This window comes from Dama dama, chromosome 1 (genome assembly GCF_033118175.1).
Source record: "Dama dama isolate Ldn47 chromosome 1, ASM3311817v1, whole genome shotgun sequence".
NCBI classification, from domain to species: Eukaryota; Metazoa; Chordata; class Mammalia; order Artiodactyla; family Cervidae; genus Dama; species Dama dama.
The window spans coordinates 24952968-24968252 of NC_083681.1; the positions used below are offsets into that span (position 1 = coordinate 24952968).

A 15285-nucleotide genomic window follows, 5' to 3' on the forward strand; every position below is an offset into this window, starting at 1 on the left:
GGCAGGCCAAAGAGTGCAGGGCTTCTCCCACGGGGCACACACCCATAGCAGATGCCCAGGAAAATGTGCTGAATTAGTATACGCTCCCCTGGCAGAGTAGCAGGGTGACCTGGAGCTGTTTCCAACGAGATGGCATTTGCCGGGGGGATAGCAATGGGGAGTTCAAAGCCAAGATTTCAAGCTGGAGTCACAGTTGAAAACGAACAGAACTAGCCTTAGTATCTGGCAAGTGAATCAGCTCAGACAAGTCAGATGGGTCTTCTAAGAACTGGAACTAGAGAGATGACCAGAGAAGCGAAAATCAGCCCCCAAGTCAGAACAAGATGGCTGAAAACCAGGAAGGAGTCTGGGGGTGGTGTTTAGGGGGCAGAGATGCATCGCTGTGCGGGAGCACTGACGGCTTCCTGACCTCCTGCTCAGACTGGCACCGACCCCCGGGTGGCACTTGTCATGCTGAACTGTTAACCCAACGTTTGCATCTGGTAAGCTTCTCTTCCCAGCATCATACCAGGCACCTGCGGGCTGCCTCCATAAACTCAATCCTCGGGAGAGAAGTAGCAGGCAGGGCAGGTTAACTGGAAACAACAGCTCTTAAAGGATACCTTACAGTCTATCGCCCTCATACAAGAATGTGCCAGAAATTCCAGTGCTTCAAAAACAACCAGAATCAAGACGTTTATTTGAAATCCCCTTATTTTAAAATGCTGGCAACAAGCTAATCACATCATTTGAGCCAAAGCACTTTGATAGATCAGATGCAGCTTGCATCCTCCATTCACACCATCCAAAACACCAAAGCTACACAAGTAGCCACAGTCTAAAGGCACTGTGTTTAACTGGATCACTTTGTTGTACACTTGAAACTAACACAACATTGTAAATCAACCATACTTCAATTAAAAAAAAATAATAAAGACATGGTTATATTTTTCAAAGGCTTCACAACGGCCTTCTTTCCCAGCAGGGCAGGGTTAGTATTCCCTTTTTAAAGTTTAAGGAAGATTACTCAGAGAGGCTTATTAATTTGCCCAAGGTCACCCAGCTAGTTAGTAGCAAAGGCAGAACCAGAACTCACATCTTATTCTTTCTCATGGGCTCTCTCCCCAGAGCCCACGTTGTCTCCAGGCCCTAATGGACAGCAAAATCAAAGCAGCAGTCAGAAAAGTCTGACTCACAGGGACCTGTTGAACCAGCTGGTTGACCGTGGTGTTCCCAGAAGAGACATGAATGGTCACCTTCTAAATTCCTACCTGATGTGTTTAAGTGGAAGAGTTCTAGATCAAGTAAACAGAAGTCTAACTTAAATAACAAAAAAAGGGAGTCATCAACCCTCAGTCAATTCCCAGACCCAATTCATTTACCCAGAATCCCTTGAATGAAGGGGAGGCCCGGGCCCCTTGAGGAAGATCCTCACTACATGGTGAAAAATTAATAGCTAATCTTTTTCCCAGCCTTCCCCAAAGGGATCTTTAGTCTGTTACCAGGGTGATCGTGCACTGGAGAAAAGGAAATAATCTGACTTTTCTGGGACTGCAGCCTACCCTGTTTCATTGCACTTCAAAGATATTACATTTTTCGCAGATTTGAACATTTGTGGCAACCCTGCATTGTCAGGTCATGGTTAGCATTTTTGAGCAATAGAGTATTTTTTAATTAAGGTATGTATTTTGGGGGACATATAAACTACAGTATATTGTAAACATAACTTTTGTATGCACTGGGAATCCAAAAAATTCATGTGATTCACTTTATTGAGATATTTGCTTTATTGGGGCAGTCTGAAACTGAAGCCGCTATCTCTCTGAGCTCTCCGTATATTGTACTCTGGCTGTGAACAGGCACCAATGCCAGGAAACCCAAACATGACCGCGATCCACCACTCCTCACAGGAGCTTACGGAAGACAGGTGATCAGTGGGTCTTTGAGCTCAATGCTTCTCACAATAGGTCCAATGGGTCACCGAACCCATGCTGTGGTTCTGTCCCCAGACCGGGAATGCATACTTGAACTAAACATACTCAGCAACTGGCAGAATCCCAAGTAGCACGGGACCAGCTGGGTTCCTTTGAGCTGTTAAGAAAACGTGGAAATAAGCCAACAAGGCCACCGGAGGGGAGTGCCCTTTGTTTATCTGCTGTTCACTATCCATTAGGGGCCCAACCCTGTAAGACAGATATTAACAGAGAGAAACTGGTAGTATGCAAATGTCTTCCACCCAGTAGAGAAGATAGTCCCAAATTCTATGATTTTATTGCCCTATAAGACATTAATGCTCTTTATCAAATTTAGCAATCTTATTCCAGCTTGCTTCCTTTCTTTCACGGATTTTTTCTTCCTTTATCCTCTTTCGAATCTAGCTTGTCATCTCACTGGTTGCTTCATTAATAAGGTAAATAAATTGTTAACATGTAACTGTTTGATTAACAGTTTTTAACCTTTGATTTTTAACCTTTAACCTTTGATTAATGTTTTTAACCTTTTGAAAATTATTTAACAGTTCACATGACTCACAAATTAAGCACTGACAGGGATTCCAGCATCTGGGGATGGAGCAGTGAACTTCACTGTCTCATTTCTCTCTCCCTCACCTGGCTTCCTGCCAGCCCAGAGCGCGGTCCACACTCTGCCTGCCTGGGGGACAGCGTCCACACTGCCTCCTCAAGTGGCGATTCATGGCTTCAGGCGCTGCCCTTGTGGTTGCACCCTGTCCTCAAAGTGAGAGGGGCTGACTCTGGATTATGTGTAGGAGACAGGCACTTTCTAAGTGATTGGAAGCATGACAGCCTCTCCTGGAGTCAGAGATGAAGGCCATGAGAAAGGTCAATGCCATCTAAGCAACCTAGGGGCTGGTGGATCCTTTATATAAACAACAAATATCCACATGGGAGATACAGCAGCTGCTGCTGGCACATCTCCTGTGGAGTCTCCATGAGATGGGGTGAGCTTGTCTGAACATTATCCCCTTGCTTTCCACACTGGAGACCAGGGGTCAGGGGCACTGGGCTGTGTGTGTGTGTGTGTGTGTGTGTCCGTGTTTGAGGACAGTAGGATGACATCTGCAGATCCAGGTCTCCCTCCAGCTCCCCAGGCTCCCACTCAAGCTCAATATCTTCTGGAAGCTTCCCTGACCACTTGACATCCAGTAGTGCCAACTTTATCTGGAACAGTGTTTGTTCGTACGTCCCCTCACACTGTACTTTATTATCCTGTTAGAAAGCCTAGGCCTTAGTCTTGGTTCCACACCCTGTTAGCTGTGTGACTTTGGACAAGTCAATCTCTCTCTCCCTCTCGAAGTCTGTTTTCTCACCTTCATGGAGGAGAGATTTTGTAATGTTGATAGAAATAACAACAGAACCCCTTTCTCCACTGCTTGGGGCAGTCATGATCAAGTTTGAGGTGTACATCCTGGCTCTACGCATATAATCAAAACCACTGGGAAATCCACTGGGTTGGCCAAAAGGTCCACTCCCAAGCAAATATTTAACTGCTGTTGTTCAGTTTACTCATATATGAAATGTGGATAACGGTAATAACAGCACCAATTCCACTCAGTTGTTGCAAAGATTAAATGAGATAACACTGAATGATTGTTGATACCTGATATACCACAAGCATTCAGTAGGCATTAACTGTTTGAACTGAAAATGCTTTGAAGCATTAGGATTCTTATCAAATGGAAAGCTTTGTAATTATGGCTCTTGTATTACTCTCTGAATGTTTCAGATGCATTAGCTACATCTCCTCCTTAGATAGCTTTCGAGCTTCAGAAATCACCTGACAAATACTTGTTGGAGACCTTCAAGGTGCCAGACAGCGTGGATACCAAACAAACACACAGTCATTGTCTTCAAGGCGATCACAGCTTGGTGGGAAAGACAAGCACAAAGGTGGTTAAAATGCTACATGAGAGAGATTACAGCCTATGGGAGGATCACCTAGCCAAGCTGGAGTCTCTGACAATAACAGACTCAAAGCAGATCTCCTGCCTGTTGGGTTCCTGCCCTTATACTCTGCTCCAAGGACAGGGTTTTGTACATAATAATACAATACATACAAATACATAGTTGAAAAAACATGTTAAATAAACCCAAGAATTCTTTCTCAGGTCACACAGAGTCCCTGCGGTGGAAGGAGGTGAGGAAGGGAACTTTGCTGAGACCCTGACACCTGCCAAATCCTGGGCGAGGCAACTCATGGGAGGACCAGTGATGTGCTGGAGCCGGTCTGCCGATCCCTCTTCCCAACTGCTTCCCAAGTTGGAGGCTTGAAATTACCCTCGGTCTGAGAACTTACATAACAAAATCAGCAAATGCTACAAACCAGAGCATTATTTTCTCTTGGAAAGCTCATTGTCAAAGTATTAACCACACAAAACCACAAGGATCTTCCACAATAATCTATTTTAAGATGAAGACATTAAGGTTCAGAGAGGTTAAGTAATTTGCTCCAGATCACACAGGCCATAAAAAGCAGACTTAGGATTTGAACTGCTCTCATTCTAAAGCCCTGGCTTTTCTCCTTGTAAATTACAACTGCCCTCCTCCCCTGTCAGGCCCTAGTGGGCTTGATCAACAGCCGATTAGCGCATCCTCTATACCTTGTCCTGGCTGAAGGGCAGAGCAGAAAAGCTTCACCCTCTACTCAGCCTCCTTGTGAAAATAGGGCTCCCTGGATCCAGGCCAAGGAGCCCTGTGATATCTGCCTTTTTATTATCCACTGTGAAGATTCTTGTTCAGTTCCACCAAGAATGAATGAACCTATGAAAAGATGTTCAACCTCACTAGTCATTGCTTTTGTTTTAGTCACTAAGTCATGTCTGGCTCTTTTGCAATCCCACGGACTGTAGCCCACCAGACTCCTCTGTGCATGGGATTTCCCAGGCAAGAAGACTGGAGTGGGTTGCCATTTCCTTCTCCAGGGGGTCTTCCCAACCCAGGGATCGAACCCATGTCTCTTGCATTGGCAGGCAGACTTTTTACCACTGAGCCACCAGGGAAGCCCTCACCAGTCATTCGAAAAACTGCAAGTCAAAACCACAGTGAGACATCACATCACACCATTAAGGTGGCCACTGTTTAAAAAACAGAAAATAATAGGTGTTGGCAAGTATTTGAAGAAATTGGAACCCTTGTGCACAGATGGTAGAAATGTAAAATGCTGGAACCTCTGAAAAATAGTATGAAGATTCCTCAAAAAATCGGTTACCACCAATCCTACTTTGAGGTATACACCTAAAAGTATTGAAACAGGATCTCAATGTGATATATACATATAATGGAATACTATCCAGTCTTGAAAAGGCAGGAAATTCTCACATGTGCTACAACATAGATGAACCTTGAAGACATTATGCTAAGTGAACTAAGCTCATCATGAAAGGACAAGTATTGTGATTTCACTTATAGGAGGAATGTAAGCAATCAAATTCATAGAAACAGAAAGTGAAATGGTGGTTGCCAGGTGCTGAGAAGAGGGACAAACAGGGAATTACTGTTTATGGGGTATAGAGTTTCAGTGTTGCAAAATGAGAAAGTTCTGAAGACCTGTTACATAACAATGTGAATACACTTAACACCATTGAACTGTACACTTTAAAAGTGGTTAAGATGGTGATAGTATGAAAGTGTTAGTCACTCAGTTGTATCCTGCGCTTTGTGACCCCATGGACTGTAGCCCATTAGACTCACCAAGAGGCAGACTTCTCCATCTCCAGAGCCACTGTGCTGGGAGACGGACCTCAGACAATCCAATATCCAACCGGCTCTGGAGGTGACTGTCATCTAAGATATTCCCAGAAGGAATCGGAGAAATAAAATGTCTGTAATTTGCCCAAGTTTCAGTAGCTAACTGAGTTTCAGTAGTTTTAAAAGAATTCTACACGTTTCAGTAGTTATAGAAGAATTCTAAAAACATATGCATTCATTTTAACAAATATGCATCTGTGCCTACTGGATGCAAAGCACTTTGCTAGGGGTGATAAAGAGACAGCACGCTCCTTCTCAAAGCTCACGTGTGTGTAGGAGAGGCAGGCCAGTGCAGGGGAGCTGCTGGAAAGGGCACATGGAGCTGCTTTTGAATCCTGATTGTGCCTCTTCCTTGGATCAGTCACGCCACCTCTCTGAGGCTCAGCAGACACATCTGTAAAATGGAGATGGTATCTCTTCCCTCAGTGCATCTGGATAAAAATGAATTAAAGGACATAAGCCTCATACAGTGTGTTGCTTTGTTCAACAAATTTCCATCCTTTCTATCAGAGAGAGCTGTATGTAAAGAGCAAGAAGGACAGCTCTCAGTGACAGAAACAGTGACCCTGCGCTCTCATACATCACTTCTCCGTGATTTGTGTCTGTATCATTCTAGGCAGGGGACTTGAGGATTAATCTATAGGGCTGATAGCTTTTCTGCTTCCACTGAACCAAAGTTGTGTCGTAGAAATGGCTCTCAGCCAGCTCCAGCTTCGCTGACTCCAACACCTCCTTTCCCTCCTCTGGACTGGAGCCCGCCAATCTCTCCCTCCATCCATGGGGTTTCCCAGGCAAGAATACTGCAGTGGGCTGCCATTCCCTTCTCCAGGGGATCTTCCCAACCCAGGGATCAAACCCTGATTTCCTGCATTGCAGGCAAATTCTTTACTCTTTGAACCACCAGGGAAGCCTTTCCCTCCTCCAGGTGTAACTGGGTCCTCAGGAACCAGAGCTGGAATCTCTCGCCATCACCACCGCCCCCAGGACCAGGATGAGAGCAGGGGGACTTCCTGGTAACAAAAGCTCTATTTGCATCTTAATGAAAAATGTGGAGAGGGAGAGGGAAACCCGAGCATGTGGACTGTGAATGAAATCACTTTTCTGTGTAAGATTTCCATTTGTTTGCTTTCTGCAGCTTCAGCCAGAGCCACCTCTGAGTGCTGTCTGCACTGCAAGATCCAAGCCTCAGAAATATCTAATTTGGAAATTACGTGCACCATCCAAGTGGCAGCTCTCCAGGCGGCTGGTTTTGTTGTAGGAAGGGGGTCCCTAACAGTTTGATGCTTGGCCTGGTCCCTCTGCAGGTAGCACTTCTAAGCAACTGATGGACCTTGTCACCTTGGCCCTGCTCAATAGAGCCTGGGCCAATTACCGCTCAGCCCTGGAAGCTAGACTTGCCAGGAACCACTGGTTTCCAGGGCTGCCCACTGGGCACGGGGCAGGGCCCCGCCAGGACCACCTGGGCTAGGGAGGGGCTCCGAAGACCTGCACTTTCCTAGAAGCAGCCGGCATGGGGGTTTGTGGATAAGGGAGCAAGACTCTCTAAAAGGGATTAAAAGGACAGAATGAGACTTAGCTCCCCCGGGGCTTCTAGCTTGCTAGTGACACAGCAGAGACCTGTAATTAGAAAAACAACAGCCCGAGGCAATAGCTCAGCTGGTTAATTGTAACTAACCTGAGTATTTAGTAATTTTTATATATAAACACACAAATGTAATTTTTCAAATTATATGATCATTTTCCAGGCTTCCTTCCTATTTTGATAAATGCTTCTCTCTCCAATTTCCTCATTTCATGACTTGACTCTTCTGCATTTGTAATTTCTGGCCCACATGGGTGACACAGAATGCCAGGTATAAGCCTACAAATATCACTAGGAAAAAAAAAATGAGAAAAAGGTTGTGCTTACTGCGTCTCGATGTTTTTGCCATGTGGAGAGACAGCTCTGGATGGATTTTGATGGAGAGGCCACGGGGGTTACCCTTGCACTGGCGGGCAGGTTTACTCTTCCTCCAAATGTGTCAGCCAAGATTAATGAACTAATTTATTTGAAAGGACATGTATCATTTGTGATCTGGAAAAAAAAAATGCTGGTCCATCACAATTTAGGCCGTGTGGTACCACCACAAACAAACACTGATGACTTGTGGGTATATGTGTGTGTGTGTGCATGTGAATTAGAACTCACTGGCTTTCCATTATTGTGCGTAACACTATGGAATATATATACATATATTCCCCAATTTCCCCAAGTTCCAAATTTTTGGAATATACATACTCCTTCATTCATATAGTCACTCTACATCATTCATGAGGGTCCACTAAACACCAAGGAGAGGAAGCTGCCCTAATTTGCAGGGGTGATTTTGGGGAGGTGAGTCATTACAATACATTGTGGCAGGTACTATAATAAAAGTCAAGGAAATAAACCAAGTACTTGGAGAACTTAAGGTGGCCCAGGGGCAGCCATACCAGCCAGACCCGTGCTCAATACAGCTTCATTTCCTAGCACCTGTGTGGCCTTGAATACAAAATTTACTCAATATCTCTGAAACTCAGTTTTCTCATCTGTAAAGTGAGGATCGTGGTTCCTATCTTATAAGGGCTCTCACAAGGATTAAAGACGATGTGTAGGAGATATGTAGCATATGTAGCAAAGCCAGGATTTTAAACTGGTAGATATTATTCCCTTGTAATTTGAATACTACCATTGGTAAGAAGGAATCTGATTATAAAATTAACACCTAAATAGTAGATGTGTTTCAAAGCAATGCTTGTGACTCTCAGATGCCGCACTGGGTGAAGGGAGACAGGATTAGAGCAGCTGCTGCTGGCCATGGTCTGTTTGCGCTGGAAGAGACCTCATCCAATCCAATCTCATCCTCAGAAATAGAAATCAGAAGACAGAGGAGGTTAAATATTCCTAGGCCACCTGGCTAGGGTTGATCAAGCTTTACTCAAGCTCCTCAGAGAACTTCTTTCTACTAGACTTTGTCCTTGGGACCTCTCTTGGCCCAGCCCAGCTTTAGCAAGAATCCTGCTGTCAGTTTAGACAGAATTCCTCATCCCTGGCACCTGATCACATTGGCTTTGGCTTCAGCAAGAATTCCCCTCTCCCTGATGTCTCTGCTTAGCAATCTCCCATCCACTGCTCCTGACTCCCCACCCTTATTCCCATTCTACCCACTAGTTGTATCCACCCCCACCACCACCACTGCTGTCTTTGTATATTTGGAGTTGAGGCAGCCCTCCAGCCCGTCTTATGATCATCTTGACACCTATGACCAGAGTCCTGAATTAAGTCTCCCATACTGTCTTCACAAATGTCAGAATAATGCTTTCTAAGACGATAACCAAAGACTCCTGACTCCCTAGACCCCTATAAAGGCCCATGTGCGTCTTGGTTGCATAAACAGAAAGCAAATTAGCAGATTGCCAGATGGGATCACCAAGAAACTGGGCAGCAGGCTCCAAAGGGCAGCACCATCATCTGACAGAAACACACTGGAGTCCAGCTCTGCCTCGTATGTCTTTGCTCTTTGTGTCCATTCTGTTAGGTTTTCCTGGGTCTCTGTCTGGTGGACTGAAACTCCGAGGACATGCCGAGAGGCACCATCCAATCTGCTGTCTTCAGACAAGTTGCACGTTTTGACCATTACCTAGTTTATCCAGCTGCTCCTAGGGCCCAAGTTGCTAGTGCTGGTAGCTGACGACCCTGCAGGGATCCAAAGAGGTCCTTGAGCCACCAGCCTCCAAAATCCCCCTCCACCTGCTGCTCCAGAGCTCCAGGCTCCTTCTCTGAAATGTCCAGGGGCACTGCCGTGAGGCCCTCCTCACTGCCAGCCTGGATGGGGGCCCCCCTCCCTCGCCTGCTGGAGTCTCACTGCTCAGAAGAGGCACGTGGACACTGCCAGCCACATATCCTCCTGCCCTTGCCCTTTTCCACCTCTCCCCCCAGCAGGACCATGGGCCCCTGGGCTATGACATTGCCATGGAGACAAGAGTAGAGAAATGCTATGGCGAGCAGGTAACAGCTTGGGAGACCAGAGAAGCTGGGCCCTGGCATTCTGGTGCTCAGGATGCTGGGGCAGGTCCCAAGCCAGGCCTCAGGCTGAACCTCTGACTTCAAATCCCAAAGCTGGGCACAGAACAGCTCCCTCCCTGATTACAGCTACCCCACCCTCCACTCCCCACCCTCCCCCACCACACACACACACACACACACACACACACACACGCACACATGCCTATCACAGTGAAGAGATTCATTCATTTAACACAGAATTACTGAACATCTACTATGGACCAGGTCATTATAGACCAGCTTCCAAACTGAAAAGTCCAGGAGGGAAGGTTCAGGGGGAGGTAGGCTCACTGGGAGACACTATAAGCAGCTGCCACGCTGGCTTCTAAGGCAGGACTCCAAGGAGGTGAATCTGCAAGGCTGTGGGTTCCTTATCTGCAGGCATGTAATCCACACCAAGGGCCCAGAAGGCTCCCTAGCACCTTCGGCATCTCCCAGGTTCTGGAGGACTGGCCAGCTGGACACACTTGACAATGGGGTTCCCTCGGGATCTGTGGTTTATAATGCAGAGTCTGCTAGCCTCTGTCTGTGGTCCCAGCCTTTCTTCTCTCCAGGGGGATCTCATTCCTCCCTTCCTCTACTACCAGCCAAGCTAAGCTCCGGAGCAGGAGCAGGAAGCTCTCCGCACTGTTGCCTCCAATCCCACTACCTCAAGGAGCAGTAGTAAAATGACTTCCAGAGACACACCCTGCACGTGATCAAGCCCTGTCCATACACACAGGTTGTTGCTATTATTACCATTCCCTGGTGGAGTCCAGAGATTCCGTGTCAGACTGGAGCATATGAGAGAAGAACAATGCTTTGTATGAGGTACAAAGTACTGAGTTAGAAGACTTGGCTTTAGGTCCTGACTCTGCCCCCAAGAAACCTTGGATGATTCCTTTGGCCCCCTGGAGCCTCAGGGTTTTCACCTATGAAATGAGTGTGTCAGACTGAGGACTGGGCACATAGGAGACATTTAGTAAATGTCTGTAGGATGAATGTTGAGTGAGCAGCTCCACATTTCTGTGCTCCTTCCAACTACTTCAGGCACTTAATATTTGCACCCAGCCACCAGCCTCAAGGTGAGAAAGGCAAAAAGAGAAGAGAGCAGCAAAAGATAAGATGGTTAGATGGCATCACTGACTCAATGGACATGAACTTAAGCAAACTCTGGGAGATAATGGAGGACAAGTAAGCCTGGTGTGCTGTAGTCCATGGGATCACAGAATCAGACACAATTTAGCAACTAAACAACAACCACCACCACCTTCATGGGGCCTCAGCTAAATTGCTGCAGGAATTCAGGTTCCCACATCCGTTCTCCTTTCTGAACATTCAAGGGACCCCCTTCCTTCTCCTCTCACCCCTTAAATTTTTCCCCTAGCCTCCCCCTTACTAACCACCTAGCCAGCAAGTCGGTGGATCCCTTTTAATCCTGAGCTCCCAGTCTTACTCATTGCTTTCTTTCTTGTCCTTATTTGCTTTCTAACTCAGGAGATGAGGTTTCAATCAGATAAGAAAGCAGCTATTCTAAGAACAGGTGTCTGGAAGGGAAGTGGTCCTGCCTGGGAGGAGGCAAAGGATGTCTCTAGGGACCAGGAACCAGGGAGGCAGAAAGCTCCTGGGAGTGGGTTGGACAGTGTCCCCCAAATTTATGTCCATCCAGAGCTTCAGTGTCTGACCTTATTGCAAACAAGTCTTTGCAAAGATAATTAGTTAAGAATCTAGAAAGGATCGTATGGGATTAGGGTGGGTCTTAAATCCAAATGGAGAAGGAAATGGCAATCCACTCCAGTACTCTTGCCTGGAGAATCCCATGGATGGAAGAGCCTCATAGGCTACAATCCATGGGTCGCAAAGAGTCAGACACGACTGAGCGACTTCACTTTCACTTAAATCCAAAAGCTGGTACCCTTCTAAGAGAAGAGGAGACAGACAGACACAGGGAGACGAAGACAATGTGCAGATGGGGGCAGAGAATATGGGGGCAGCATAACGCTGCCACAAGCCAAGGAAGCCCGGAGCCATGAGAAGCTGCAAGAGGCAAAGAGAGCCTAGAGCCTTCAGAGCACCTTAATCACCTAGAGCCTTGCTGGCGCCTTGATTTCAGGTTTCTTGATGCCCCAAAGCTCAGGAAATCCACACAGGTTTGCAGTCATCTCTTTTCACATTCTTTTCTTATCACACTTGGGAGCCAAGCAAAAGTAATTAGAAATGAAGACAGCAGACATTTGGCTTTTCCAGCCTGGTTTCCTGGGTTTTATCCAGCTTCTTCAAGATGTGATGAATCAGATCAAGTTTGAGCAAATCTCAGTTTGCACTGCATGAGAATAGTCTTCATTCATTCATGCAACAATTGTTTATTGATATCCTACCAACCACCAAGCATATGCTCAAGGTAGGGCCTGGAAACTCCTCCTTCTCCTGCTCTTTCCCTGCTGCCCAGCCCTAAGATCTGACTGACGACCAAGGAGTGACCAGGGTACCTTATTATGTTATTGTGAATGATCGAAACATAGCATTCAAAGGCCTTCGCATGTCATACGCTATATAGAGTGAGCACCAGCTTGCCTGCAGTCTTCTTCTTTATGAGAAAAGGGGAACATTAATAGCCATTAAGGCAACCCCATCACTCAAAGCTGTAAGCCCCTCAAAATACATGAAGTGCCCACTGGGTCCTACTTCATTTCACTTATCTGTATTTTCCAGACAACACAGTAGATCTGAGTAATAAAGGTCATTGACTCAACAATTCTGGACCTAGAAACAGAAAGAAAGGACAAAGGGATGATTTTTGGATCTTGGTTACATTGAGGAAACTTTTGCTGCGGCTACCTGAGGCCAAACTGTGTGGCAAACACCATCTCTGTCTATCAAGCACAGTACAGGACACAGGCTTGGTGTGGTGGGAAATGGGTTGGTCACTGGCAGATCTGGGATCTGGGTTTGGTCTGGGCTTAGCAGCCTTCAGACTGTTAGGGGAAGCATATTGACTGAAATTGACTGGCCAGGCACCATAGTAACCATTTGCGTGAGTTATTTTACAACAGGAAGTCCTAGTAAGGAACATGGAACTAGTAAGTCACCATCAACTAGAAGAGTTCAGGAAAGGTCAAAAGGAGACACCACGTGTCCGACCACCTCCCAGAATCCTTCTCGCTGGCATCCATCTTGGCTGAGCAATGCATGTGCCACCAGGAAGGACTCTGAGTCAGATGATTGGTCAAAGAAAACCGGGAAACTAATCCCATCATCATAAAACCCAAGACTGCAGCCATGTGACAGAGCAGTTCTCCTGGGTTTCCTCACCTACTGCTCTCCACCCGGGTGCCCTTTCCCAATAAAGTCTCTTACTTTGTCAGCATGTGTGTCTCCTCAGACAATTCATTTCCAAGTGTTAGACAAGAGCCCACTTTTGGGCCTTGGAAGGCAGTCCCCCTTCCTGCAATAACACTCTGGATGCCTCACTCAATGCCTCTCTGGGCACAATTTTTTCATCCATGCGTGAAGAGTTATTTGAGGTTCCTAAGGTTATTTACAGCCTTGACACGCTGGGGGCTCTCCTGTCTAAATCTTTCTCTGGAGGAACATTCTAGCCTGCCTTAATAATGTGGGGGAATTTAAGGATGAGCAGAAGACAGCATGCCCTCCTATCTTATTATTGTATGTACGTGGGGTGCAGGGGAATTCCCCTGATCACAGTCTTGCCGTGTGGAATTTAGTGAAGCTGGTGCCTAAGCCTAGAAAAGTAAGGACTGCATTTTTGCCTTTGAGGAATTTATTATCTAGTGGGGCAAGGGACAAGTAAACAGGCAATTACAGTATACCATGATAAATCTTACACTTCTTCCTATGGTAATATGAAGAAAGGTCCCTAGCCTAGGCTGGTGGAATAGTATAGGGGAAATCATTGAAGACTGCCTGTAAGAGGTGATGCCTCTGCTCAGTTTAAATCTGACTAAAAGTCAGCCTTTCAGGTCAAGGGCTGGAGCATTCAGGCAGAGAAAACAACATACTCAGGGGCTGAGTGTGGGACAGTGAGCACAAAGGAACGAGTGTCCACAGATCCTTTTTGTTCCTCTTCCTTGTAATATCCAACCCTTTCACCTCTCTAATCCACAGCTTTATACCATCACACCACCCTTTTTTTTTTTTTCTCTTTTCTTGTCATCTTTCTCTTCCACTCTCTTTAGATAAAGAGAAGAATGTAATCCAATGAGTTCATGAGCTAGTGAGGGAGTGAGGAGAAATCTGGTGTGTTGAGGTCTGAAAAAGGTGTGTACTGGGTCCCAGGAGGGGGCTCCTCCCCTCCTAGCCTCTACCAGGGCACTTCTTCCCCCACATCCCTTCCCTGTGACTCATGACCACCTCACCCACCCTCTCACAAGACCCTGTTCTCTTGAGGTACCTGCCACCCTTCCATGACCCCTCCATCCCTCTGTCAGGGTCACCCACAGATTCCCAGTCACATCCCCTACTTCACTGATGACTGGCATGTAGCTCAACATCTTCCACGCTAGTCCATGTCCTGCCACTGACTGGGTGGAATCAGCTTCAAGTATCTTGGCCTCTCAGCTCCTTGACCCACCCCACCCCCCATCTCCAGTACATGATCCACTTCAGTTCACCTATTTCCATGATTGCATCCTGGACCTTGTCATCTGCCAGGACTGCTCCTCTCTGAAGTCAGAAATTTTGTTCTCTCTCTCTGTGACCACATTTCATTCTCTCTCTCTGCATCCCAGTTCAGTCGACCAATTACTCCAAGTATAGTGGGTCACTGACCTTATCTATGCCATCAGTCCACCGATTCCAATTCCCCTTTAATATCCACAGTCTCCACTTTCCTTTCTAGCTGAATCAGATTCCTAGCCCAACATTCAGACACTTTTACAAATACCCTTAATTTCCTTGCTTCGTTGTCCTTAAATCATCCTTGCCTTCTCCCTTGCTTTCATCTTCCTTGGCCCATCAATCATCAAGTTCTATTGAATTCTAAATAATTTTTCAAATCACCCCTGTCTTTCCATCTCCACTGCCCACCAGCCTCCAGCACGACTGTCTCAGACAACTGGAAACTCTCCTCACCACTCTGCTTCCAACTTCCTTCTCTACAATCAGGTCTCCCACTGGGCAGCCTCTGTGATTTTCATTTTAATGCAAATAAGATCAACTGAGTTATTCTACTGCCTAAAACCCAACCCGTTGAGATGACTTCTTGTTGCCCTCAGAATAGAGTCCAGTCTCCTTCACAAAAGCTTCAGGGTTCCTAGTCTGGCCCCTGCCCCTGCCTCTGGTCTCACCTGGGACTGTTGTGTTAGTCACTCTTGTCATGTCCATTTTCTTTGCAACCCCATGGACTGTAGCCTGGTCCATGGACTTCTCCAGGCAAGAATACTGTAGTGGGCCATTCCCTTCTCCAGGGGATCTACCATGCCCAGCTCAAACTCCATTCTTCAGCACTCAGTTTCTTTG

At 46.4% G+C, this 15285-nt stretch overlaps 1 protein-coding gene across 3 annotated transcripts in view; it reads right to left on the reverse strand.

Moving 5' to 3' along the window:
* The window catches only part of DRD2 (dopamine receptor D2), a 70684-nt gene that overhangs the window by 40377 nt on the left and 15022 nt on the right, over positions 1 to 15285 (reverse strand). Inside the window, exon 1 of one of the 3 annotated variants that reach the window (XM_061127509.1) lies at positions 5688 to 5720. The exons of the other annotated variants lie outside the window; for them this stretch is intronic. The gene's annotated coding sequence lies outside the window, so the exon portion shown is untranslated. Of the gene's footprint in view, positions 1 to 5687; positions 5721 to 15285 lie in introns of those variants that run through there. 3 annotated transcript variants of the gene reach the window in all.